The sequence below is a fragment of the Helianthus annuus genome, chromosome 13, assembly GCF_002127325.2.
Source record: "Helianthus annuus cultivar XRQ/B chromosome 13, HanXRQr2.0-SUNRISE, whole genome shotgun sequence".
NCBI classification, from domain to species: Eukaryota; Viridiplantae; Streptophyta; class Magnoliopsida; order Asterales; family Asteraceae; genus Helianthus; species Helianthus annuus.
The window spans coordinates 169,008,614-169,035,807 of NC_035445.2; the positions used below are offsets into that span (position 1 = coordinate 169,008,614).

At 39.7% G+C, this 27,194-nt stretch overlaps 2 long non-coding RNA genes across 2 annotated transcripts; one reads left to right on the forward strand and one right to left on the reverse strand.

Moving 5' to 3' along the window:
* Window positions 1–9,030: 9,030 nt before the first annotated feature.
* On the forward strand, window positions 9,031–10,704 carry LOC110864200. Its single transcript, XR_004876607.1, has 4 exons — window positions 9,031–9,353; window positions 9,595–9,761; window positions 9,926–10,314; window positions 10,407–10,704. It is a non-coding gene; the product is annotated as an uncharacterized LOC110864200 (long non-coding RNA).
* A 1,126-nt stretch (window positions 10,705–11,830) lies between these two features.
* Window positions 11,831–14,083, reverse strand: LOC110864199. Its single transcript, XR_004876608.1, has 3 exons — window positions 13,440–14,083; window positions 11,975–12,075; window positions 11,831–11,897 (listed from the first exon to the last, which is right to left on the reverse strand). It is a non-coding gene; the product is annotated as an uncharacterized LOC110864199 (long non-coding RNA).
* Window positions 14,084–27,194: the final 13,111 nt, after the last annotated feature.

Sequence of the window (27,194 nt, forward strand, 5' to 3'; positions counted from 1 at the left end):
TGATAATAAGGCGGTTTGCATGCTCCTCCCGATGCTTCTTAACTTATGTTTGAAGTTTCTCCCACCCAAATCAACACAAAACAAGTACTACCAACAAGATTAGGATTTACTAGATGTAGGTGTTATGTTACACTATCAATGTGTCATGATGCCTACCATGTCGTATCGTGCATGCTATAAATATAGTTACGTTTACTAGGCATATAAAGCATAAGCTAACGAGGAACGAACCTTGCGGTCTGAAGCTGAGTGTCATGGTCATCGTTTGGATCAATTCGGTTATAGTCTGGTTTTATGAAAACATTTTTAAAACCGAGTTCTCTATAACCAGTGGCTCTGATACCAAACTGTCACACCCCCAAATTACCACCTAGGGCGTGTCCCTAATGGAGGTGTAACGATTCAACAAAGAGCCACCAATCATATCAAACACAAGTCATAATGTATTAAAATCCCCAATTGAAAGAAATGTATCGTCTGAAAAGTTAAACCAAAACCAAAGTACTGAGCGGAAGCATAAATGTATAAGTGTGTAAATGTATCAAAACCAAATCAAAATAACTGTTTATTATGACCACAACCACTCCAGCAGCATCAGACAGCAAGCTCCCAAGTTCCTTCAATAATTACCTACAAGCATGTAAACAAGTGTGTCAGACTACGCTGGTGAGTTCAAGGTTTGTGTTTGTTTACCAAGTTGTGTTACCGATCAAGTGAGTAAAACAGTTTACAAAATGATATGTTGTTTGTTGTTGTGATGTTTAATGTTTCGATGTTTTGATGTTGTTATTACTCGAGTACCGAATGGCCAGATGATATGTGATTGCCAACCCCAATGCCTCTATCAAAGCATTGGTCATGTTTTAAGGTAATTAGTTCACGCCCGTTCCCCTTGAACGTCGTGAGGGTGCCAAACCTAATAGCGCTATCAACTAATAACCCCCGTTGCCCTACAAGCAACGACCCGGTAGATGTAGTGGTCTTACAATGATAGAAAAACTGAGTACAATAACCAACATCCCGTTACCCATGCATTCCTCATCGGAACGTTACCCGTTATCCCTTCACTGGGATCCATGCTTGAGAAAAGAGCAATGAACTCACCTTTGGTTTGCTCGGTTGGTCTCTTAAAAATGGTTAACAGTCAAGGTAGGCCAATCACGTCCTAGCATGGTTGCCATATCTTAATTAGATTCGTATTCAATTGACGTCACGTAAATATCCACACGTAGCACATAAAGCAAGTCATGATAATGCACTAAGTAACATACTTAATCCAATTACAGATACCCTAAGTGTATGGCCCAAAATATGCACGGCCCAAACAATAAGGGTGCTGCATCGTAGAGTGTGTGATATAATATAGAGTGTGAGGTCATGCAAAATTGTGTAGTATGATGTGCGACAGAAAATTATACCACAAGGGTGCGTGGTCGCCAAGTAGTGTGCGACCCTACTTTAAGTGTGCGCCACCTTTATGCGGGTTTGCATTTATATAATGTGCATCATTTATCACATGTACATCATACCCAAAACACCAAATACTTATCCTACTTTAAATGGAACTGGCCACACAACATCATTGGTCTAAATGAACTCTTGTTTATCAATTTCACAAATTATCATCATAACCGATACTAAAGTCAGACCCATAGTTTTAATAATTGCAAAGAACCAACATTTTTAAGACACGTAGATCCTAATTATTCAACAAACCATGCCACACCAAATTATCATAATGTTAATATATATATATATAACAGTTTGCTATGAGGGCACTCTTAAAACTCAATCAAATTAAAATATGTAAGGCAATTGGTGGGCCACACCCTTTTGAATTGGGCGACCAACATTAATAACAGTGGGACATTATCAATTTGTGCGGCCGTCAATCAATGAACAAGTGGGGCCAGACATGTGTAGTGTGCGATCAGGTGGTGGGGGCCAATTCCTTAAATGTGTGTTTGACAAATCGATAACAACATATGATCTTTGCAAATCAAATCGAAAAGGAAAAAAAAACACATACTCCTAAATCAGTCATGTGATACCTTAACATTTTGAATCAACATATTCATACATGCTTTATCCAAGTGAGTTGTACCCTATGCTCCTATAATTGTACATTCTCCTAACAATACCCAATATCAGCAAGAATATTTTGAATCAACAAATATGACAATTTCCTTTATTCGAACACATGAGATTAGATCAAAACATCCAGCCATATGCAAGACAATCACAGTACCCCCTTTTACATCTATGCAATCAAAAACCACATACCTGCTACTTCCTTTTCTGAACCGAGACCCGGAACAAACCCGAAACATCCGTGATTCGAACCCAAGTCCGAACCGAGCTCGAACCCGCTCAAAATCTGTTGCTGAATCAGCGTCTTCACAGCTTCATCAACATCGGAAAAGGAGAAAACGCCGTCACTGCGGACATGAGCGGCGTCTCCGGTCGTCGCCGGTTCTATATTTGCTCTCTCTCTCTCTCTCTCTCTCTATATCTCTACTGTGCAGGGGTGTGCGTGTGGGAACAAGATAAGGGGAGATGGGGTCTTGTGAGGGCTTGATCAAATAGAATGAAGGAGGGTTGTAAATGTATGAGGGTGTGCTACGGTTGGTGAAAGGGGCACCGGAACTTCCGGCCGTCGGAGATGAAGAAGAGGCATGGAGAAGTGCGTGGTGTGCGGCTATTATTTTAGGTTAGGGTTTTTATGTTTATTTTTTTTTTAAATAGGGGTGAGAGGTATAGGGATGTTTAAACACTAGGTTTAGGTAGGTTGGGCCTAGCCCAAGTGCGTGTGTGTGGATTTCTAGCGAAAACAAATTAGGCCCAATTATGTTAACTAGATGCGTAATTAAATAAATCGTCCGTCGCGTGTTTTATTATCCGATAAACAAATAATAATAATAATGATAAAATAGATTACTCCTCTCGACGATCACGGTCGAGAGTTCGGGTTGTCACAGAAACTCTGGTTATACCAACCGATCGTCAACTCCGTATAATCCACGATTTGCGGGGACTCATTCCAACAATTTCCGAAATGGAAATGGTGGACACAGAGGCGATGATGGTTATTTCAAAGAGTTTTCTTATGTTGACGAATCAGGACGACCCAAGACCATCATGGCTTGGGTCCCACACTCTAACTAAATTTTTGTTGAGGAGTGTAGGAGCAGCTGAAGAGGGCTATCTATATTTGGTATATCGATAGTGGCTGTTCCAGACACATGACAGGAAATAAAGAATTATTGAACAATTTTAAACAATTTCGTGGTGGTTATGTGAATTTTGCCGGTGAAAAGGGTGGTTACATCACCGGTGAGGGCTCCGTGTCGAATGGAAAAATCACGCTGCATAAAGTGAACTACGTTGAAGAACTGAAGCATAACTTGATGTCGGTTTCTCAAATCTGTGATAACAAGTACACGATGCTGTTCACTGATAAAGCTTGCTTCGTATTGCGTCCGAGATTTGTTGTTCCTGAAGATTGGATCGTTATGAGGGCTCCAAGGGTGAATAACACATATGTCATGGACATGCGCCCGTTGGTTAACTCATCTGCTCCAGTGACTTGTCTACTTTCAAAGGCGACTGAAGATCAATCGTATCTCTGGCATAGGAGAATGGGCCATGTGCATCTGCGAAAGATGAACCACTTAGTGAAAAACAACTTGGTGTTGGGGGTTCCTTTACGTAGTTTTAATATGCATAACAAATTTGAATCATGTGAAAAAGGAAAAATCAAACGAAAGCCTCATAAACCGAAAACAGTTAACTCAATCCAAAAACCACTTGAATTGCTTCACATGGATCTTTTCGGCCCGATCCATGTTGCTAGCATTGGTGGTATGTCTTATTGCTTAGTTGTCACTGACGATTTCTCACGTTATTCATGGGTATTTTTCTTAAAAACAAAGGATCAAACCGCTGGTATTTTAAGAGATTTATTCAAACAACTTGAGAAAAATTATTCACTTCCTATTAAGAAAATCCGAAGTGACAACGGCACTGAGTTTAAGAATCAGTATATGGATGAGTTATGTCGGGAAATGGGAATCATTCATCAGTTCAGCGCTCCATATGTTCCTCAACAGAACGGAGTTGCAGAACGGAAGAATCGTACCCTAATTGAGGCGGCCCGCACTATGCTTTCTGAATCAAAATTGCCAATTTTCTTCTGGGACGAGGCGGTGAACACTGCATGTTATGTGTTAAATCATGTGCTTACTGTCAAAAGAGAAGATAAAACTTGTTATGAATTGCTTGAAGGCAGGAAACCGAACCTATCTGGTTTTCAACCTTTTGGGATTAAGTGTGTTATCAAACGCACCAAAGATACTCCGAAAATGGGGGAAGTTGGTGAAATTGGGTTCTTTTTGGGTTATGCCAATGGAACTCCAAACAAACGCGTTTATAACATAAAGAAACGAACAGTGGAGATCGTGTTTGATATAACTCCTTTGAGTTTCGATCCTCCACCGTCCGAATTCGGTCCCAAAAGCGGTTATGATTATGATAAATTATTTGATTCGTTTGATCTTCCTGATGTTTCAGAAGAAGATTCGGAGGTTGTATACACACATCTTGTGAACAAAGATGAAGTGGATGCGAGCTGGAGAGCAAGTATTCCTACTAATGTGTCTTCGAGTGTTCCAGTCGCTGATTCTTCGACCGTAAATGACGTTGTTGCTGAGCAGATCCCCAATGCAGCTGCTCAAACTACCAGTGGAGATCTATACGTTGACTTTTCAGCATATCCAAATGTTGATGCGTCTTCTGGCAATGGTGGAGCTTCTAGTAGTAATGCAAATGCTGAGGGGGAGATACAATCAAATTTGGGATACAATCTTCAAGCTCCTGCAATCCCAGTTCCAAGAACAAATATTCATCATCCTGTTGATAATATTATTGGGAATCCAACTGCGGGGGTGCAAACGCGAAGGAGTATTTCAGAGATGCAATGTTTGTTCTCTGCTATCAAGAAAGAAGAAATCTACAATCTTAGCCTGCACGAATGTTTTATCTCTCAGATAGAGCCGAAGAACTATCAGATGGCTCTGAAGGATAATTCTTGGTGTGAGGCGATGCAAGAAGAGTTAGCTCAGTTCGATAAGTTAAAGGTGTGGAATTTGGTCGATCTTCCAAAGGGCCAGCTTGCAATCAACACGAAATGGGTTTTCAAGTGCAAGAAAGACGATAAGGGTGTCGTGGTCAGAAACAAAGCACGGTTGGTTGTTCAAGGCTTCAATTAGGAAGAAGGGATTGATTATACAGAAGTTTATGCACCGGTGGCAAGACTGGAAGCTATTCGTTTGTTTCTAGCCTTTGCTGCACACATGCGCATCAAAGTCTATCAGTTAGATGTGAAAAGCGCCTTCCTTTACGGGAAATTGCATGAAACTGTGTATGTGTCCCAACCGCCGGGTTTCGAAGCTCCAGGGTTAGACAACAAGGTCTATTTGTTGGACAAGGCTCTCTATGGTCTCCATCAGGCCCCTCGAGCTTGGTACGAGACATTGTCAAAGCATCTTTTGGAGCATGGGTTCTCGCGTGGTGCAATCGACTCCACACTGTTCATTTTGAAGAAAGGGGGAGATTTTCTGATCGTGCAAATTTACGTTGATGACATAATCTTTGGTTCTTCAAATGAAGAGTTGTGTCGTGAGTTTGAGAAGGTGATGAAGTCAAAGTTTGAAATGAGCGCGATGGGCGAGTTATCATTCTTTCTAGGTCTTCAAGTGAGTCAAGAAAAAACCGGGACGTACGTGCACCAGACAAAGTATGTCCACGAGATTCTCAAAAGATTTGGATTGGAAGATAGCTTACCCTATGACACGCCTCTACCGACAAATCTCAAGCTTTCACCCGATGATGAGAAAGATCCTGAAGTGGATCCGACTCTATATCGAGCAATGATAGGTTCATTGATGTATCTAACTGCGTCACGACCAGATATTATGTTCTCTGTTTGTTTATGTGCTAGGTACCAATCAACTCCGAAGGAATCGCACTTGAAAGCTGTCAAGCGTATTTTCAGATATCTGAAAGGAACACCTAGGCTTTGATTGTGGTATCCAGCTGAAGGTGGTCTGGATTTGATGGCGTATGCTGATGCAGATTTCGGAGGGTGCCGGATGAACAGAAAGTCAACCTCTGGTGGCGCACAACTTCTTGGAAACCGTCTTGTCTCGTGGCAATGCAAAAAGCAAGTTGCCGTTTCTCTATCCACGTGCGAGGCCGAGTACATTGCTGCTTCAAGCTGTTGTGCTCAGGTTTTGTGGATTCAGCAGCAAATGAGAGACTACGGTTTGAATTTTACTCGAACTCCTATCCTTGTTGATAATAACTCTGCCATTTCCATAACAAACAATCCGGTAAATCACTCACGCACTAAGCACATAGATGTTAGGCATCACTTTATTCGCGACTGTGCTGAGAAGGGGTTGATAGAAGTGGTTAGGGTAGACACCTTGGATAATCTTGCCGACCTGTTTACGAAAACATTTGATCGGGCTAGATTTGAAAATCTGGTCCGAATGATTGGCATGATCAACCCAGAGTAAAATGCTTTCTAAACTCGCATAGAAACTTTATTTTATCTTTTCTGTACAGTTCTTACTGCTTTCGAAAAATTGAAAAACTCCAAAAATATTTTACTTAGTTGTAGGATAAATTTCAGAAAAATACAAAAACATTTGAAAAATCTAAAATGAAGTCGTGTTGAGATATAAGGAAAATGATAGTACATCGGTTAGTCGTATCTGGTGTAGGACTATGGCTATATATATATATGAGATTAACTATTAAATGTGACAGCTTCATTATACGTTGCATCGGTAGGTTTTACGCGTAAATAAGAACCTGTTTTTGGTATATAAACATAATGAACTGCGTAACTCGTGTGGCGCATCTCTCGGATATATGGTCTTGGTACCGTAATTTCGTTTGATAGATTGCCGAGGTTCTGAGATACGTGGTCTTTATGTTGTTTATCATCTGGGTATCATGGTTGCTTCTTTTACCGGAAAACAACGGGGACGCAAGTCTAGATCTTCCATGATACCATACATACGTGTAAATATCTTCAAAACATGATGCATCCGACCCGAATAAGTGATAAACAATCACATGTCCTACAAAATCTTGCGGGAGTCAAGTCTATCCTCAATAAGTGATTCTATCACAAATGATTTGCTCCTGTGCCCTTTGCATCTGAAATTCAAGTAAGTGAGTATCTCACATTAGCTTATGCGTCAAAAACAGATGATAAATGGTATACTCACCAGTAAGATGATCTCTCGCGCATACCTTGATACGGGAGTATATTCTGAGGTGGGTAAACACAGTTAATGTCAGCTTAATACACTTAATTCCATATCTCGAAAACAGTGTTCGAAAGCGTGCTAAAACTTAAGTGGACCACAATACCGTTGAACGTCTTGAACTGTCAACATCAATCTAAAAGATTAAAGCTAAAATGCTATGGTTCTTGTGTTGGGTACTGACAATAAAACCGATATGATTCCGTTGCTCCGATTTCGCAAAAAGATAATTAGTGTAAATACGTTCGTAGGTTTGATTTCCATTTCAGTCAAAAATTGAGAAACCACAAAAAGATTTTGCTTTCTTGTTTCTATGTGCGAGTAATCTTTCTGAAAAATACTCTAGGGTTGTGAAAGTTTATTTAAATAAGTTATTAAATTGTTTAATATTTCAATTGTTAATTCTGGGGTATTGAATTTATTTTTGGGATCCAGGTTTGGGCCGATATCTTCGGGGTCAAGTTTCTTAATCCTGGGTTAAGTGTTTCAGGTCTGGATCGTTCATCTCAAGATGGAAGATTTGAGAAGCTGTGTGCATCTGGCTCGTGCATCTCAAGACTGGGGAATCAGTGATTTCTAAAACGAAAGTGACGAAGGAGATTGCTAAGGTGCTGGATCTGATTTGGCTTGCAAACTTAAGGGGAGAACATCTGAAGAAGCTTCGACGCCTGCCTCTAAAATACAATGAAGAAGATCGTGTTCTAGCTGACCAGTCCATCAAGGTGGTTCAGTTCTGTGTGAAGAACAAGGTCTGGGCAGGAAGCAGCTCTCGAAGAACGGATGAAGATCTCAAGTCCAATGAAGACCATGCACTGATCAAGGGGGAGTTTGTTAATGCAATTCGGGTGATAAGTGCATGACTCCCATGTTACCAATGGAATTGAAGATCTCAAGTTCAATGAAGACCATGCACTGATCAAGGGGGAGTTTGTTAATGCACTTTTGGGTGATAAGTGCAAGGCTTCCAACATTTAGGGTCTTTATTGAACAATGTCCAAAGTTTAGAAAGAGTTTATTGTCTAGAAAGAGTTTATTGTCTAGAAAGAGTTTATTGGCTAGAAAGAGTTTATGGCTAGAAAGAGTTTATGGCTAGAAAGAGTTTATTTTGGAAAGAGTTTATTTTGGAAAGAGTTTATTTTTAGACAGAGTTTATATAGACTAGCTTTGTCTGAGTTTTGTATAGATTAGGCTTGTCTGAGTTTTGTGGCAAAAACTCTGTGTTGGCTTTGTGCTCTATGTTTTGTCCGGGCTTTCTATTTAGTGTTGAAAGTCCGGGTTTCACCTTGTATATATACTTTAATATGGAATAGACAAGGCAACGATTTCTGTGTGAATTTCTGTGCCCTAATCATTGTGCTTTTTGTCTGGCGGCGCTTTGTGTGAGTGACGTCATTCATCTTCATCAAGAATACTCTGTGTATTCTTGATTTCTCTCTCAAATCCTTGCATTCTTGTGTTCATCTATAGTGGTTGATCATCAGGTGGATTCCGCACACCTTTTGGTTGCTTTAGCTGAGTGAGATCTTGGATTAGGAGGCCTTACAATAACAGAGGATTAATTAATGATAGCAGGTTGGATTCACTATTCAAAGATCATCTTTACAAATTGGTTACCATTCTACATTTATAATGGATTTATAACTGGGATAGAAATGCAACAGGTTCCACATCATCTTTAATGAAAAAAAAAAGTTGTTTTTTTAACATTCTTGTTATATTTAATTTGAAAAGCAACAGGCTTGGCCACTAATGTCAAAGAGTGTTGTTTGACCCTTGAATTTTTGAATTTGCAGTTAAAAAAAGAAGAAAATCTATCAAGCTTCTTGAGTTTTTTTAACATTCTTGTTACATTACTAAGATTCAAGATAAGGTTGCAACATAAATTGAAAAAACAACAAAAATGAGAAACAAGGTCACAAACATTGTAGAATTTGCAAATGGTGTGAGTGAAGAAAGCCTACAAAAGATGCAGAATCTTCATGCAGATTTCAACGGAACTATCATGCAGTTCCAGTGGTATGCTATCTCAGATATTTAGCAATTTCTCATAACTTACAGGAGAGTCAGAGGCTCATATCGTAGCCTATCGAAAGTTATTTTTGTCTAAAAGTTATAAATTAATTATTATTAATAATTAGCGTCTCAACAGAAGAAATAATATTTCAATGATAAGCCGATTTTTACGAAAACAATTTCAAAGGTTTTAATTTTGTTTATTACACTTATGGTAACTTTACATCTTATAATACAAATGCAGGGTGATGATGTATCTGTTGGTTATGATGTGAAGAAAGGAGATTACCATACCTTATGAGCCCATATGCAATAGGGAGGGTCAAGTTTGATGCACTCGAACCAGAAAGATGGTTTCATCACATTGTTGCTTTCATCCACAAAGCTTCTTTAAGTTTTACAGCTTTGCAGGTTAGTAAAAATACAACCCATATTGATCATTCCTTTTTCGTTCAGATCATGTAACTGAACCATTGATTTGTAAAATTTTATGTTGTCTGGTTTAACAGTCAACCTTCAAGTTATGTCATATGACCAAAGCAAAAGTTTTAACATGATTTACTATTTTGATGAAGAAACACAAGAGGGACAAAGAATTTGTTTGGCTCAAGAATTTGCGTATGTGCTGCAGATGAAGATCTTTGCTTCTATTTAGTTAAGTTATTTCATTTTCAAGGTGAATGAAAACAAAAGTGCAAATGCTTAATCTTCACATTGATGGTGATACAGAGTTGATCCATGATCTGGCATACTCATATTTGGTGCAGTTAGACACACGGAAGTGGATTGGAAAATGGTTCATGCTAAAAAAGGATTAACTTTCAGTACGTTTGAAGTTATATGGGGGATAAGTAATGGACATAAACGTCTCAACAAGCCACACGCATGGACAAATGCTATAGGTGGGTTTTCCCAAATCTCGGCACCCAATTTCGTCATCTAGAGCTCCAATTTTGAAGCCAAGGTTTTCCCCAATTTTAGCAGTTTCAATTAATTTGGTCTGCTTGTAAAAAACGGCTGGATTTTTTAACTAGATATTTATTTGTTGTTTTTTAGGTTGTTAATTTCAAGGAACCCTTGGAGTGGTTACAAGTTGCGTCTGATAGCACTTGGCATTCATGGGCTAAGTTACGCACCTTTGATTGGAACTTATAACCAATAAAGAATTAATGGAACTTGCCTTTGATGTCAAGTTACCATCTGATGAAGATTAAAAGAACTTACTGAAGCAAGTTACCTCTAGTGAAGATTGATGAAGTCTCGCTAATGAAGAAGAGATGCCACGTATTAGCCTATCATTTGACGAAGACAATCTGTTGAGAGGATGTTATACGTAATTGTCACTTTTCAATTCCATACATCTCAACAAGATTACAAAAACATTAGTCCACATTGAATTTATTATCACTTGACCCCATAGCTTGTCGTGTCAAGCAGTTGAGTATGAATTCGGTGCTTGAACTTACGTGTGCAAACTTCAGAGGAAATTTGCAAAGCCCCCCAACCTAACATATCTAGGAAATCGTCTGTAAAATTTATGACTAGTTTTACATGATGTATTGATACATTTGATTTTGATTAATACCCTATGCTCAAAACAATTGTTCTTCTACTCTTGTTTATTGCTATGTTCAATCAATTGACGATGAAACAGTGATACTTGACATATTGATTAATTAATATTTCGTTACAAACTTACTAATAATCAATCTAGGTTATTAGCTAAGTGTTAGCTTGATTGTGATCCGCACAAAGTCAATCTCCCAACAACATTGTGTCCTAGAAAGATGTAATTCACTTGGTAATAACTTGAAAGGTATCTATTCATGTTACAATATCTTATAAAGAATTCATAAATAAAGTAGACATGACCTGTAAAGACAGGTATCGATTTTCCTTTCAAGATATCTTTTGTAAAGAAAAAATAAGCCATATCACCCCACGGTCCATAAACCATAAAAACCTTAAAGCCGTTAAAGCCAACCTGTAAATATGATTATACGTATGCGCAATTTCCTCACTGGCTTTCTTCATTGGAGCGTAACAATTATTAAAATCCCACGTTTTTCCAACAAATGTTGACGAGCCCTTTTGAGGGTAGGATCGTAACAATCATTAAAATTATACAACCCTAAAACACCGTGGGCACTTCAATACGATGCTGACATGGGTCCCACGAAGCCGGCGGCATCAGTGACTAAAACAGAGTACCCTGTTTTTTTATCAGATCTTGGCCCGTCTTTTTTCAACCAGGTCCGCCCCAAGATCCCTATTAACACACAGAGCTCCCAGTTGAAGTAATCACTATAAACAAAGGCTGAAGCTGTTGCAAATGATGAAATGAACTCGTCAAATCCACGTTTCTCCATTTTTCCTCACAATGAACAGCCATCTTGAGCTTTCAAAATCTGGATGCTAACCGACATGTAAATAACGCACTTTTTTTAAGTAATAATAACTTCAAGTTGTACCCTTTTTTTCAAGAACATACAAATTAGAAGATAATCTTTCTTCCCTAAGAACGGCTCTTTCACTTGTTCTTCACATCTGCAAATAACAAAAACTTCAACTGATCTAACAAACCACAAAAGAACAACATATACAGTACAATAAAAACCCAATACCTATACCAGCAACCATGGTTTTCTTCTTAGGGACTCTTTTAATGTCAATCTTGATGTCTGTGAGTTTTAGCCTTTAGATTTTAGACGGCCCCTCCAAGTGCCTGCCGATAAAAAGAAAGGGGACTCAGAAAGAAAACATCTACTCTAAAATATTTACAAAAGATAGCCATATAAGACATAAATTCCACCATGTAAACAACTGCAATTAAGGCACAATGCACACATATAACAAGTCATTAGAACATGTATAACAACAGGACCAATCATTTTTTTCTTGAAATGCATAAGAAGCAACTCACTGTTATAAGTTTTAACCATGTTCTATCAAATATGAACAATTGTTAAATGTGGGGTTCTACTATAAATAGGCCTCATTGAAAGAGTGCAAAAAAGCAAGATACATATACAGCTAAGTCACCACCTAATCTGCAGGATCTAAATAAGGCCTCAAGCGAGAATGTACTTATTTTATATGTGTATAGCAAACTCTATAGAATTAGGTCCTTTTCATGATATTGTTATTACTTATCAACAACTTATATAACAATAACTGTAGGTCCCTAGAGGAGGATCTAAGAAACCTTATCCTTGTTATTTGACACACCCGGTTGTGCGGAATCCAAACGGGTATGCAAACCGAGCTAAAGAACACACAATACACAAAGATTCAACGTTTTAAAGCTCAAATATATTACTTTCAGAAAGTTTGTTACAAGAAAATAAAACCAGAAGATGCTCTCAAACTCTCTGAATACCCTCACTTGTGTTCTATCTGTGTGCTACTGAAACAGTTTGCTGCAAGTGCCTTTATATACCAAACCTTATCCATACCCTACGAAGAACCTATTGGGCTTGAATATGAGCCCACGAAGAAGCAGAAACCACGAAAGACTGATGTCTTTCGTGAACAAGATTCCCAGCCAAACCTTGGACGAAGTATGTTCTTCGTATAAGTACTTCTTCGGCAGATGCAGGTTCTTCGGCTAAGGGTTCTTCGTGGGAGTAGAAACAACATGCTGATGTAGGTTCTTCGGCTAAGGGATATGGTCACCATTCAGGTTCTTCGTTGATGAGAATTCAGCAAACAAGACTTGCAGCAATCATGCAGACATGCAGAACTTGCAGTCACAGTCGAGATCGCACCGAGACACGATGGAGGATATCGAGTCTCGGTCTTCCATTTGTAACGCGGGCGAACCGAAACGAGACGCATCCACATAATCAACAATAACGACCCCCACTGCTAAACATAAACATTGCCACAAAATGTATGTGTGCAGAGTTAATAATAACTACCAAGTAGAAATAGAAAATGAAAGATACACTAATGCTATACATATAAACTCCATACTCAAATTAAACAAGTAACAATCTGGCAACTAAATATAAACAACAATCAACTAACTAAATAATTCAAAAAAGAAAGAAAAACTGATAAAGAATTAAAGAAGAGACTTCAATTTACCATCTTTTGCATTGCCTAGTAGTTTTATTCCTCAAACAGATGCAATGATTCCCCGACTGCATATAACACCAATCAATTCGTAAACAAATTACAAACAATTCATATTTGTTCCTTCAATATATCACCGTAACAAGAAAGCAAGAAGGTTCCTTCCATCACCTAACGATTCACAAGAAATAAAGATCTGAATGTGGGTTAATCTACCAACAATAGTTGAAAATAGGAACGTATCTCCAAGATTTCTTACATACCCATCAAGAATATCACTTCAGAATGACTAATCTCAACGAAAATCATTAAACAAGTGACTAAAAAAGACAGATACAAGAGCCTTTTAAAACACTTACTCACTGAGACATTTCATCAAACACTTACCGGACGTGAAAGTGCCGATGGGTTCTTCCTAGCCAAAGAAGCTACATCAATCAGCGCAGCAGGAAGGACTAAGTCTGGGCGTTTGGCACTGATGAGTACACAAACAAACAATCGATCAATCGAGAATGCAGTTTACCGTCAGGAAGATTTGGCGTCTGTCTGATCGAAGAATATTCCAATCAATCAATCATGGTGGTTTCACACACACAGCACGACGTTGAAAGTTGAAGCTTGAAACCGAGATCGACTGAACAAGAGGAGAGGAATAAAACGTGTTTATCGTTTATTAAATAAAACTTTGAGTAAAATGCACGGATAGTCCCTGTGGTTTGCCAAAGTAACAGGTTTAGTCCGTAAGTTTTGGAAATTACATTAGTGCTCTATGTGGTTTGCTCGGTTGTTACTCAGATAGTCCTAATAGTGGATGTCCGTTAGTTTGAGCTGTTAAACTCATGTGAAATAACTATAATGCCCCTTAGTGTTAAAAAAATAACAACAAAAACATTAAAACTAAAAGAAATATGATTACTATTTGAGAATATGAGTGGGACCCACTATTTTTGTCTAAAAAAATAAACCCCACCCATTGTCCCCCTCTTCTCCGGTGATGTTTTCTCCATCGCCGGTATCACCTCCGATGCCATCCTCATCTATTTCATTCCATAACGCCACCGATCTGCAACCATTAAGAACACCCACCTGTAGAGAGAGAAAGAGATATATCTAGATAGAGAAGGAGATCTACAAAGAGAAACCACCGAGACCTATCGCCATCGTTTCTGTAGCCACCAATAACACTGCCCCTGCCATCGCTCCCTTACCCATAGCTTTTTGGCATCATGAGGAGCAACCATTAACTCAGACAAGCAAGACAAATTCAACAACTTCACATCACCCTTAAAATCTATAGTCTCCTTGAGCAAATGTGACAATATCACCACCCTGCTCGGCAAATATGTACAATCTTTTTTAAACTCTACAGAGAATCAAGCACTGGATGTCTGATCAATGTCCCTGACAACCTGGAAGAGTAATTGAATAGAACCGATACCGTCCATCGTATAACATTCCTGTTAGTAATTGACCTTCAACCATAACCACCACCACCATCCACTTATCTCTTGAAACCGTAATTTTCAGTAAATCCTCCAAGTTTTTTTTTTTTTTGAGAAACCCATCAAAACCACGCATCAAAACAGATCAACAAGCTGAAATTAGGGATTTGGTTGGTGGATGTGTGTGAAATTGCTCGTAGGTGAACGGTGGCTGTCGACGGTGCGAAACGGTGAGGAAGAAGACCGGTGATGGTGGGTGGGTTTGACATCCGAGAGAGGGAGGAGGAGGGAGAAAAGGAAGGTAGGGTAGGTCCAACATATTTATTTTTTTATTTCTTTTAATGTTTTATATATTATTTTTTAATATAACGGGTAGTTTAGTCATTTCATAGCAGCTTAACTAGAAAACTTAACGGATATCTTGATGTTGAAATGGTTCGGGTCGAAATGTTGGGTCAAAACGGTTTGGTTCGAAACGGTTCGCGTCAAAACGGTTCGAGTCAAATGGTACGGGTCATAATAGTTTGGTTCCAAACATTTCACGTCAGAACGGTTCGGGTCAAAACGGCTCGGTTCCAAACGGTTTGCGTCGAAATGGTTCGGGTGGAAGCAGTACGGGTCAAAACGGTTGGGTTCCAAACCCAAACGATTCGTGTCAAAACTGTTCGATTCGAAACGGTTCAGATCAAAACGGTTTGCATCAAAACGGATCGGTTCCAAACAGTTCGCGTCTAGACAGTTGGAGTCGATACGGTACGGGTAGAAACCGTTTGGTTTGAAATTGTGCGGGTTGAAATGATCGAAGATTTCAATGAATTTACTTTAATTCCTTCACATACAGGAAGGGTTTTGAATTCCTTTAGTTAAAGGAATTTAAATGAATTCATATTGAATTCCAATTCCAATTCCCTTGTCAACAAAACACATGAAGATTAGAATTCAAGTTCCAATTACAACAAATTGTGTGAACAAAACATCTTAAGAGATGAAATATAGATTCCAATTCCCTTAAATTCTACTGAATTCCTGAGAACCAAACGCACCTTAAATGGATGGATCATGAGGGTGTTGCTACAAGTCTGTTGGTTGTTGGTAAAACAATAATGTTATCAATAGCTCGTATGATGATTGGCTATTTTTCTTGAAGAGTGATCCCTTAAAACCAATTATTTATGGCAATACTTGATCATGTGAAGAATATTACGAGTGTAGGTCCCTATCCGGTGGATGACGAACCTCAAACCTTGTTATACTAACTCACTAGCGAGTGCGGAATCCAAGCTAGCAAGCAAACCGGGATTAAACAAGTATGAACACAAGCACACACGGGTTCACCGATTAACACAACTTGTATTAATGCAATGAGGGTTCGGTTACAAGCTCAATGTTTACAGAAATGTTCAATAAACTCTCAAAGTGTGTGTGTGAGTTCTGGACAGAATGCTCTCAAATCTCTCTATCTCTCGGATGTGCAAATGGCAGAACTCTCTGAACTCAACACACTGCATGGGTATATATACCCATACACAGCAGGTCTGCTCGAAGGATCTGATAGATGGTCCGAAGGATCATCTTTCGGATACAATGCTTTCGAACGATCAGCAAGGACCTCGAAGGATCATCCTTCGAGGACTATCAATCGAAGCATATCTTTCGAGGTGATCGAAGGATCTACATTATCCTTCGATCACTCATCCTTCGAGCCAGACAACTTTCAACAAGTTTACTTACTGTTGACTGAGTCAAACCAGGAGGACGGTTGACTTGGTCAACTTACATGACTTACAAGGACATCGTTTATATACAGACTGAATACAGACAAAGTACAGACACAAGTGCACCAACAAACTCCCCCTTGGCTGTAGCTTTGTCTTTATCTTCTATAGTTGTAGACTCGTCTCGAACTTCGACGGTCTTTGGTCTTCGAGTTACCAAAACTCTGATGTCCTTTCAAGTCTTCAATGTCGGAGGATCTTCAAAGTCTTCACGTCTTGAAAGCAGAGAGTGTATCAACAAACTACCCGTATCATGTAGGAAGTGTGTTGACAAACTCCCCCTTAACATAAGCTCCCCCTTGAGTTATGCTCGTGAATGGACTTTATCTTTATGAAGTGAGATCCTTGTGGTGTTGATGATGGTCAGCGGCTGCTCGATCATCTTCAACTTTTGAGCGCCTTCTCGTCGTGTCTTCATTCCAAAGCTTGTCATCGACCATGTTCTCCTTGCCTTTAGAATCTGCACATGCAAGAAATCTAAACGCGTAATGAGAACAACTGCTTGGAATAAAGTATAAACAAATGACACACGAATGACCAAGTCTCAATCAAACACCGTCCGACAGTTTGAAAGTTTAATAAAATTTTTCAATTTTAGTCTTTAACTTTCAAAACATGCAAATTTCGACCGTTTATGAAGATTTAGTCAATTCGGTTTTCGTTCAGGTTTCAGGTAACGAAGACTCGAGCTCCAACATCGTACGATCGAAAATAAAGTAGAAAGAAAATCTTTTTGGCTTTTATAAAGTTTATATTAAAACAAGCCTAAAATCTTTTTGGTATTTTTGAAATTAAAAGACAACAATTTAAAATCCTTTGAGTGTTATCAAACGACATCACCGCTAATGTCGTACTGATATGCACCAAACGACGAAACTGTTTAAAAGAAAACAATAAAAGTTAAGCAGTAAATAAATATATACAGACATTCTTTTTGCGAGTTTCGAGGGTAAGAGAATCATATCAGTGTACGGTCATGCCAAAACACTCTTGTTGTTCAGTTAGTTAACATTAAGGTAAGCATCCTATAACAATTATCGGTATTGTTGTCCACTTAAGCTCAACTTATCAGATGTAATCATGGCGAGGGGATACGTTAAGGTATGATTTATACTTACCGACCGGTGTTCATCCACATCACGACACATTCCCGTATCAAGGTATGCACGAGAGTTCATCTTACCGGTGAGTATACCGATTATCATCTGTTTGACCGTATAAATTGTGAGATACTCACTTATTTTGATTTGAAAACAAGCCCTATGTGATATAATCACTTATTGATGAGGAACTTGATTTTCATATGCATGAGGGCACAGGTGCAAGTCCGTGAACAGGTCAGTACTTCCGTACAGCAAAGAGACGAACTTGACACCCGGATAGATGTGATATTTTTATCACTTATTTGATTTGGACATGTGATTGTTTATCACTTATTGAGGTCGAATGCAGTATGCAATATGTACACGTATGTATAGTATCATGGAAGATCTAGACTTGCGTCCCCGTTATTTTTCGGTAAAAGATACAACCATGATACCCAGATGATAAGCAGCATAAAGACCGAATATCTCAGAACCTCGGCAATCTATCAAACGAAATTTCGGTACTAAGACCATATGCCAATGAATGGTTCCCACCTGGTCTTCAGTCGATTAAGATTTATATCACCCTGCACACTTTAAAATGATTGTGAGCCTACCGATACATCTTATATAGAGCTGCTTATCGTTTTTCATTTAAGGTTTAAAGAGGTTTGGATAGACCACTGATGTACTATCATTTTCTCTTTTGCTCTCCAGGAAACTCATTTTTGTTTTTCTATTGTTTTTGTGTTTTTGAAATTTTTCGATGTTTTTGGATTTTCCAATTTTTGAATTTACTCCCCCTAAAATCAATAAACTAAGAGAAATTTAAAACACACAAAGATATTTACAAAAATGATTTTCCGATGCTGGTTTTACTCTTGCTTGACCTTAATGCCGTTTACCAATAATAAAAAGTCAAATCTTGATTTGTCAAAAGCTTTGGTAAATAAGTCGGCACGTTGGTCATCGGTGTGGACCTTAACAACATCGATTAGCCTTTTCTCAAAGCAATCACGTATGAAGTGATATTTAATTTCGATGTGTTTGGTCTTTGAATGCTGCACAGGATTTCTAGTGATATCTAAAGCAGCAGAATTATCAACGTAAATAGGAGTAGTTAGGAATTCAAAACCGTAGTCCCGCATTTGTTGTTGGATCCAAAGAACTTGGGAGCAACAACTTGAGGCAGCAATGTATTCAGCTTCGCATGTTGATGTAGCTACACACGTCTGCTTCTTGCACTGCCATGTGACTAGGCGATTTCCTAAGAACTGACATCCAGCCGTTGTGGATTTACCGTCGATTTTGCATCCGCCAAAATCAGAATCACTGAAAGCTACCAATTCAAAGTTATTATCCCTAGGGTACCACAGACCGGTGTCAGGGTACGCCTTCAAATAACGAAAAATCCTTTTAACAGCAGCAAGATGTGAGGCCTTCGGGTTAACTTGATATCTGGCAAGCAGGCACGTTGGGTACATTATGTCTGGCCTTGATGCTGTGAGGTACATAAGAGATCCGATCATAGCGCGATAGATTGAAGGGCTAACAGCTTCTCCCTTCAAGTCTGGAGTAATTCCGTGATTAGTTGGCAATGGGGTACCAATGGGCGTTGCATCAGACATCTGGAACCGGCTCAAGATGTCACCAACATATTTAGTCTGATGGATGAATATCCCAGACTCCGTTTGTTGTACTTGTAGGCCCAAGAAGAAAGTCATTTTCCCCATAGCACTCATCTCGAATTTATCCTGCATAATGCGCTCGAATTCCCTACACAAGACATCATTAGTAGAACCAAAAATAATGTCATCAACGTATACCTGTACCAGAAGAAGATCTCCATCTTGTTCTTTGATGAAAAGAGTACAGTCGATAAGACCTCTACGAAAACCGTTCTCCAGCAGATAGTGTGATAAAGTTGCATACCAAGCTCGTGGTGCTTGATGAAGACCATAAAGAGCTTTGTTGAGCAACCAAACCCGATCGGGATGGATAGGATCTTCAAAACCTGGAGGCTGTTCGACGTACACTTCTTCTTCAACCACACCATGTAAAAATGCACTTTTCACGTCCATCTGATAGACCTTGAATCCTTTGAAGGACGCATAGGCTAGAAAGATTCGAATTGCTTCGAGACGTGCCACTGGTGCATAGACTTCGTTGTAGTCGATCCCTTCAATCTGACGAAAACCTTGAACGACTAAACGAGCTTTGTTTCGGATAACAACTCCGCGGTCATCCTTTTTGCATTTGAAAACCCAACGGGTACCAATCTTCTTGTATCCAGCAGGTTTCTCTACTAGTTTCCAGACACCCAGCTTCTGGAATTGTTGCAGTTCTTCCTGCATTGCTTCAACCCAGGCATTATCCTTCAAGGCTTCTTTCCACGTTCTTGGTTCTTCTTGTGAGACATAACACGCAAAGGACCAGTCGTTTTGTTGCCCGGATTCTCGAATAGCTGCATACAAGCCTGCATTGTTGTTGTTTCGCAACATGTTTCTTGTTTGAACGCCACTTTGCACATTTCCAATGATGTTTTGTTGAGGATGGGTATTATGAATCCTTGTTTCTGGATTATCTGGAACTGGAACATTTATACCCAGATTGTTGAGGTTAAGATCAACAACCAATTCAAGACCCGGAATTGACGAAGAGGATGATGCAGTAGCCTCAGCTGTTCTATGGGCATCTACTGGAGGAGTACCCTCTGAAGTACCATGAACTGCTGTTGTAGGAGCTTCCTGATCTGCATCTAGAAATTCATCATCCTCTGAAGATTCGTTCAATTCGTTTGCATCATGAAAATCCTCATTGTTGAGAGTATTATTGTTCACCGAAGAAGATGGTTCTTGATTAACAAGAATTGGACGAACCACCGGTGAAACTGTTGCATTGTCACTCTCGAAAAACATCCTAGCCGCAGCATTTTCTTAAACGGCTTCAACATTGATCGAATTGAAGAAGTCATCATACTCAAACATCCAAGGTTGACCCGGATTTTTGACTGGCAAAGTGTGCCTTTGTACTCTGACCTCAGACCATTCCTCGACCCTTTTAGTCTCTAGATTCCAGACTCGTAAGTTAGGGGTGGCATACCCAAGAAAGTATCCATCAATAGCTCTTGCCCCAAACTTTCCATTAGGATCGATGATTGTGCATGGAGCTCCAAACGGTTCTAGATAAGACAAATCTGGTTTCCGTTTTTGAAGAAGCTCAAAGCAGGTCTTGTTGTGTCTTTTGACTGTAAGGACTCTGTTCAATGTGTAACATGCAGAGGCCACAGCTTCAGTCCAGAATGGAATGGGCAACTGTGACTCTACCAACATTGTCCTAGCAGTCTCGATCAATGTGCGGTTCTTACGTTCAGCGACACCATTCTGTTGAGGAGTATAAGCTGCACTAAACTCATGAAGAATACCTTTTGAAGTGCAAAACTCCGTCATGGAATGATTTTTAAATTCAGTACCATTGTCGCTACGTATCCGCCTAACCTTCAACTTATACAAATTCTCAATCTGAATGATCAAGTTTTTGATAATGCCAAAGGTTTCACTCTTGTGTGCCATGAACGCAACCCAAGAAAATCTTGAATAATCATCAGTAACCACGAGGCAGTATTGATCACCCCGAATACTCTTGTGCTTGACAGGACCGAACAAATCCATGTGCAAACGTTCAAGAGGAACTGCCACCGTGTTGATCTTCTTTGTAGGGTGCTTCTTCTTTGTTTGCTTTCCTTTCTGGCACGAAACACAGACGTCTTGAAGATGGAAATTTTTGAGGGGAACACCATTCACCAATTCATTTGAAACCAAATGATTCATTTTTCGTAAGTGAATGTGACCCATTCGTCTGTGCCAAGAGATAGTGTCTTTTTCTGTGGCTTTAGAAACGAAACAAGTTGCTTGTGCAGACGTAGTAATAGCCTGGCTCATGTCAAGGACGTACAAATCATTTATCCTTGGAGCCGACAAGAGAATCCATTCTTTTGGAATTTTGAAGCCGGGTTTCAGCACGTAACAGCCATTAGCATCAAAGTGTACTGAGAACTGCTTGTCACAGATTTGAGAAACACTGAGAAGATTGTGATCAAGTTGTTGCACAAAATTGATCTTGTCAAAGCTGACAATCCCGTTAGATATCATTCCTTCACCCGTTATATATCCACCTTTATCTCCAGCAAAAGCAACATAACCTCCTCTTATAGATTTAACGTCGTAGAGAAGCTTCATGTCGCCCGTCATGTGCCTGGATGCCCCACTATCAACAATCCAGTGACTACTGATAGTTCCTCCTGAAGCACCCTGCACATGAACTCAAATGAATTAGTTGGAGATGGGGACCCAAGCCATTGTGGTCTTGGGTCTTCCATTTTCATCAATGACAATAACTTCTTGTCTTTGATGGTTGGTGAATTGTGATGGTCCCCCTGATTCAGTAACCGTTTTTGGTTTCCAAGTCTGTTTGGTTTCACCAGTGTTTTTCTTTAAAAGTTTAACTTCTTGATGATTTGAAGTTTTAGAATTTTCTGGTTTTACAACAACAGATTGTTTTTGAACCACATCGGTTTTAATCGCTTTTTCAATCTTTTTGACCTGTTGGCGTTTCTGTTTCTTTTCCCTTTCTTTTACAAGGCGGGGATCTTGTTTTGTGGAAACAGTTGGCTTACGGTCAGTTTTGCCACGGGGATCATCAACCTTTCCTTTCTGCTTATGAAGATATGGACAATTACGAATAATATGTCCAATGGTTCCACACTCAAAACATGATCTTCGTTCTACAAACCCCGAAGTATCATGTGATCGCTTAGCCGATGATGTTGAACTTTGTGAACCCGAGGTACTAGGCTTTGAACTGCTTGGTTCATTTCTTTTCTCGACAATAGTTTTCTTGACAAAATCTAAGTTAGATTGATTTTCAAACTTTTCAATTTTGTCTGTTCCCGTCGATTTCACAAAGTTAACATTTTTCTTCTTCTTTTGGTTCGGCTTCTTTTGGACTTGAGCCGGTGATTTTCCTTTGGGCTTGGTGTGATTTTGCTGTTTTGGCACTGTTGGTAATTTCTTGTTACCAAATTGCTTTCGGATTTCAGCTTTTGGAATAGGAGGGCACTGTGTAACTGTAACTTTAGGTCCTGCCTTTCCCAAGAACTTACTTGTCGAATTTTCAAAGACTTTGCAGATTAAGGATTGATTAACATTCTTAATGGGAAAATCTTTGTCTGAATAAATTTTATCATCACCAACTAGAGTGTACAGCAACTTCACACTCTCAGGCTCTTCTGCAGATGAAGACTCAGTTGCAACAGTCTTAGCAGGTTGTACAGGGGGATCACATAGAATGTGATTCTCAAGAGGTATGTCCTCATTTTTGGCTACCGCATCAGACTTTGCTGGGACAGTATCATCAGATTCATCATCAGACGAATCAGCATCCTCAATCACAACAGGAGGATCTTGATTCTGTTCAGCACTCACAAATGTATCTGCTGACACATCTGAATCTGAGGATACTTCCTTTTGGTATCTGAGTCCTGCAGCAAATTCCTTAACATCTAGAGGTACAGACGGTTCAAAGAATACCCTGTCCTCTTCATCAGGCATGGCGTCATAATTATGTCTCACTGGTGGTGGACACTTCTTGTAGCCTATGCAGGTGACATCTCTCTTTTCCTTCTGAACGTCAATGATGTGATCTAACACATAGCTAGAACTCAAATAACTGTCTAGCTTGAGTTGGATCGCATCACTTTCGGTTTTCACACAAGCCATCTCTTTTTGCATACTCTCAAGGCGAGATATATACAAATTAATATCAGTTTGTTTTCTTGAAACCATTTTAGTCAGTTCAGTTTTATCCTTCTTTAATGTTTCAATTACTGACTTAAATTCTTTTTCATGGTTTTCATAAAACATGTTGGCTTCTGTGCATTTAGAGAGGTCCACAGTCAGCTTCTGATTGTGGATGAATGTCACATCATATTTCTCTTGCAAAGCCTCATGCTTGCTTTGCAAGTCACACCACTCAGCACTCAAGGAACTATGTTTGTCTTGCAAGTCAAACAAACTAGCTTGTAAAGCATCATGTTTGGCCTGCAACTCAGACATGTTCCCTTCTAATTCGGCACACCTAGCATGCAATCTATCACATTCATCACAGTTAACAGCAGTGGGTTCATCGACACATACCTGACTTGATGAACCGTCGACATTAGCCATAAAGGCTGAATGGAGAGAAGACGAAGTATAAGCAGCTTGATCCACCAGAATAGATCTTCTTTGAGTTTCTGCTGCAGCTTCCTCCAAAAGTTCATCAAAATCAACATCATCCGAAACATTAGATGTCTCACCCACATGATCATCACCAGAATTGGATGATTCTTCATCAACACTTCTACTGTAACCAGACGAGTCTTCATCTTCAGATGATTCACCACCACTGGCAGAAGATTCTCCACCACTGGTGTGAACTAGCTTCTTTACAACCTGAGCAAAACATGCTGTTCCATCGGGAGCATCACCACCCAACTGGATTGACCAGTCACAACCTTCATCTACCTGAACCGCAAGTGCCCGGTTGGTTTGGTTGTTGACAGGTACCATGGTACGATCATTGTTTCTGTTCTGCCGGTTGCCTTGGTTTCTGAAGGGGTTTTGATTCCCGTGCTGGGCTGGCTTGGTGCATTCCCGTTTAAAGTGACCCCTTTCACCACAGTTGAAGCATTTAACAGCCTGCTTATCGAACCCATACTTGGTGTCTCGCTTACTTTCCAAGCTGGTTCTTCCAGTACTCTCCATCCAATCCTTTGCTCTTCTCACAGCACTCGCAAAGGCCCACTTGATATCCATCAAGTCCATCTCCTCTTTATCAATCTGCCTGTAATCTTCTTGTGTCAGATTAATGTTGCCAATCTGACCTTCTATCAACCCACAATACGCGCTCACTACAGTGTTAAGCAGCTCCATGTGTTCCTTAGCTACTTCTACACTGATTTTAGAGAAGCTTGACGTGTCGAGCTGTACTGTACTTGACTTGGATTGTTGACCAGCAGAAGATGTTCCTCCATAACATGCACGTTGTTGTTGTTGAGCAGGAGGAGGTGGAGGTGGTTGGATTGGATTTCCATACATGTCTGTGGTGGGAGGTGGCTTAACAGGAACTTGTATTGGGTTGCCAAAACAATCTGTGCTTGTGACAAACGCTGTCTGAAGTGGAGCATGTGGACCGGTTCTTGCAGATGAAGAATTGGAAGTTCCACCGTACATTTCTGGATTCTGTGGCAATGGAACTCTCTTCGCCTTCAATGTTTCCTCCTGATCCTTGTTTTCCAAAAGTTGAACGAATTCGTTGATATTAGTGGTTCTCAACACTCCGTTGTACTTCAGGATTTCCAAGAAACTACTCCATTGAGGAGGCAAAGCATCAGCAAATTTCTTCACAACTTCAGCTTGAGTTGTCACCACACTATAATTATCCAATTCCGTTAGCAGATGATAAAATCGGCTTGTCATATCTCCCAAGGATTCCTTATCCATACAAGTGAAACCTTCAAATTCTTTCTTGAGAAGATCATGACGCATTTGACGTGTTGCTGCATTTCCCACTCCTCTGTTTTTCAATCCGTCCCACAACTTCTTTGTTGTCTTGAAGCTGACGAACTGATGGTAGATATCCTTGCTCAACGCCTGAGTGAGAATGGCATATGCCTTCTTTTCCAGATCATAAGTTTTCTTTTTATCTTCTGGAAGATCAGCAAACGTAGCAGAATCTGAAGCAGCAACCTCTATGGCTTGATCGAAATCTGTGGTGAAACGTATCCACAGTTCCGTATTTTGACCAAGAACATATGTTTTGAATCTCTCAACCCATCCTGGATATTCATTCAAATGCATCAACTTTGGAGGTCGATTCAAACTTCCTGTTTCACTTTCGCTTAGTAGAATACTTTGAATGCTCGGAGTTTGATTCGATACCAAAGCCCATTGATTTCCCTGAGAAGAAGTTGATACCGGCGACTCGGCCCATAAAGGAGATGACCTTGTATTCGTGTATTTTCCATCGTCTGGAGCCGGTGTACCCCACCATGAGGGAGTGACATTTGATCTTGTATATTCACCATTATCTGGAGCCGGATTCCACCAACTAGGATTCATGATAGATAAGCAAAATAAATGCTAAGTAAGAATGATCCGAAAGATAACACAACCGAAGGATCCTGGTCGAAAGATCTGAAATCACAGAAACTTGTTAACAATAAACAGACCACAATCGAAAGATATAACCTTGTTCGAAGGATCAACAGTACTCGAACGATTACTGTTGACTCTCGAACAATGATTTCGAAAGATTCAAGAACTCGAAAGATTCCCTTTTGAAAGATCCTTATCTTTCGTGCCAAATCCTTATCTTTCGAACAACAGATCTCGAAAGATTCACCAATACGAAAGATCCTTATCTTTCGGACACTTGTCTTTCGAAAAGATTCCTTTCTCGAAGGATATGATTCAAACTTTGAAAGATGAATCGAAGGATAATAATCTTTCGACCCTTTCTTGATCGAAAGATGATCTTTCGATATCGAAAGATATCCTTCGAGACTTCTGACACAAACTGATCTGATGTGAAAGGTTGGTGAAAAGGTGACAGGTTGGTAAGTCAACTTTCGGCAAAAGGAGGTAAGGTCTGACACAGATTTCTACCAACTTTGAAATGACCTGAAAGTTTACCAAATATGGACAATCTTATCCACACAGTCCGGTGACCGGAATAGTTACCGGAGTATGCCGGAAATCACCAAAACACTCAAAAACAAGTTTTTAAGTTACCCAACCCCACTTTAAACACTCCCGGTTAGTTTAGACACGTTTTTACTCAAAGAAAATGCAAGAAACTAAGTAAAAACAGGTGCAAAACCAAGTGTTTCAACACACCAAAACTTGTAAAAACCCGGTTTTAAACAAGGTAAAGAGCCAAGGCTCTGATACCACTTGTAGGTCCCTATCCGGTGGATGACGAACCTCAAACCTTGTTATACTAACTCACTAGCGAGTGCGGAATCCAAGCTAGCAAGCAAACCGGGATTAAACAAGTATGAACACAAGCACACACGGGTTCACCGATTAACACAACTTGTATTAATGCAATGAGGGTTCGGTTACAAGCTCAATGTTTACAGAAATGTTCTATAAACTCTCAAAGTGTGTGTGTGAGTTCTGGACAGAATGCTCTCAAATCTCTCTATCTCTCGGATGTGCAAATGGCAGAACTCTCTGAACTCAACACACTGCATGGGTATATATACCCATACACAGCAGGTCTGCTCGAAGGATCTGATAGATGGTCCGAAGGATCATCTTTCGGATACAATGCTTTCGAACGATCAGCAAGGACCTCGAAGGATCATCCTTCGAGGACTATCAATCGAAGCATATCTTTCGAGGTGATCGAAGGATCTACATT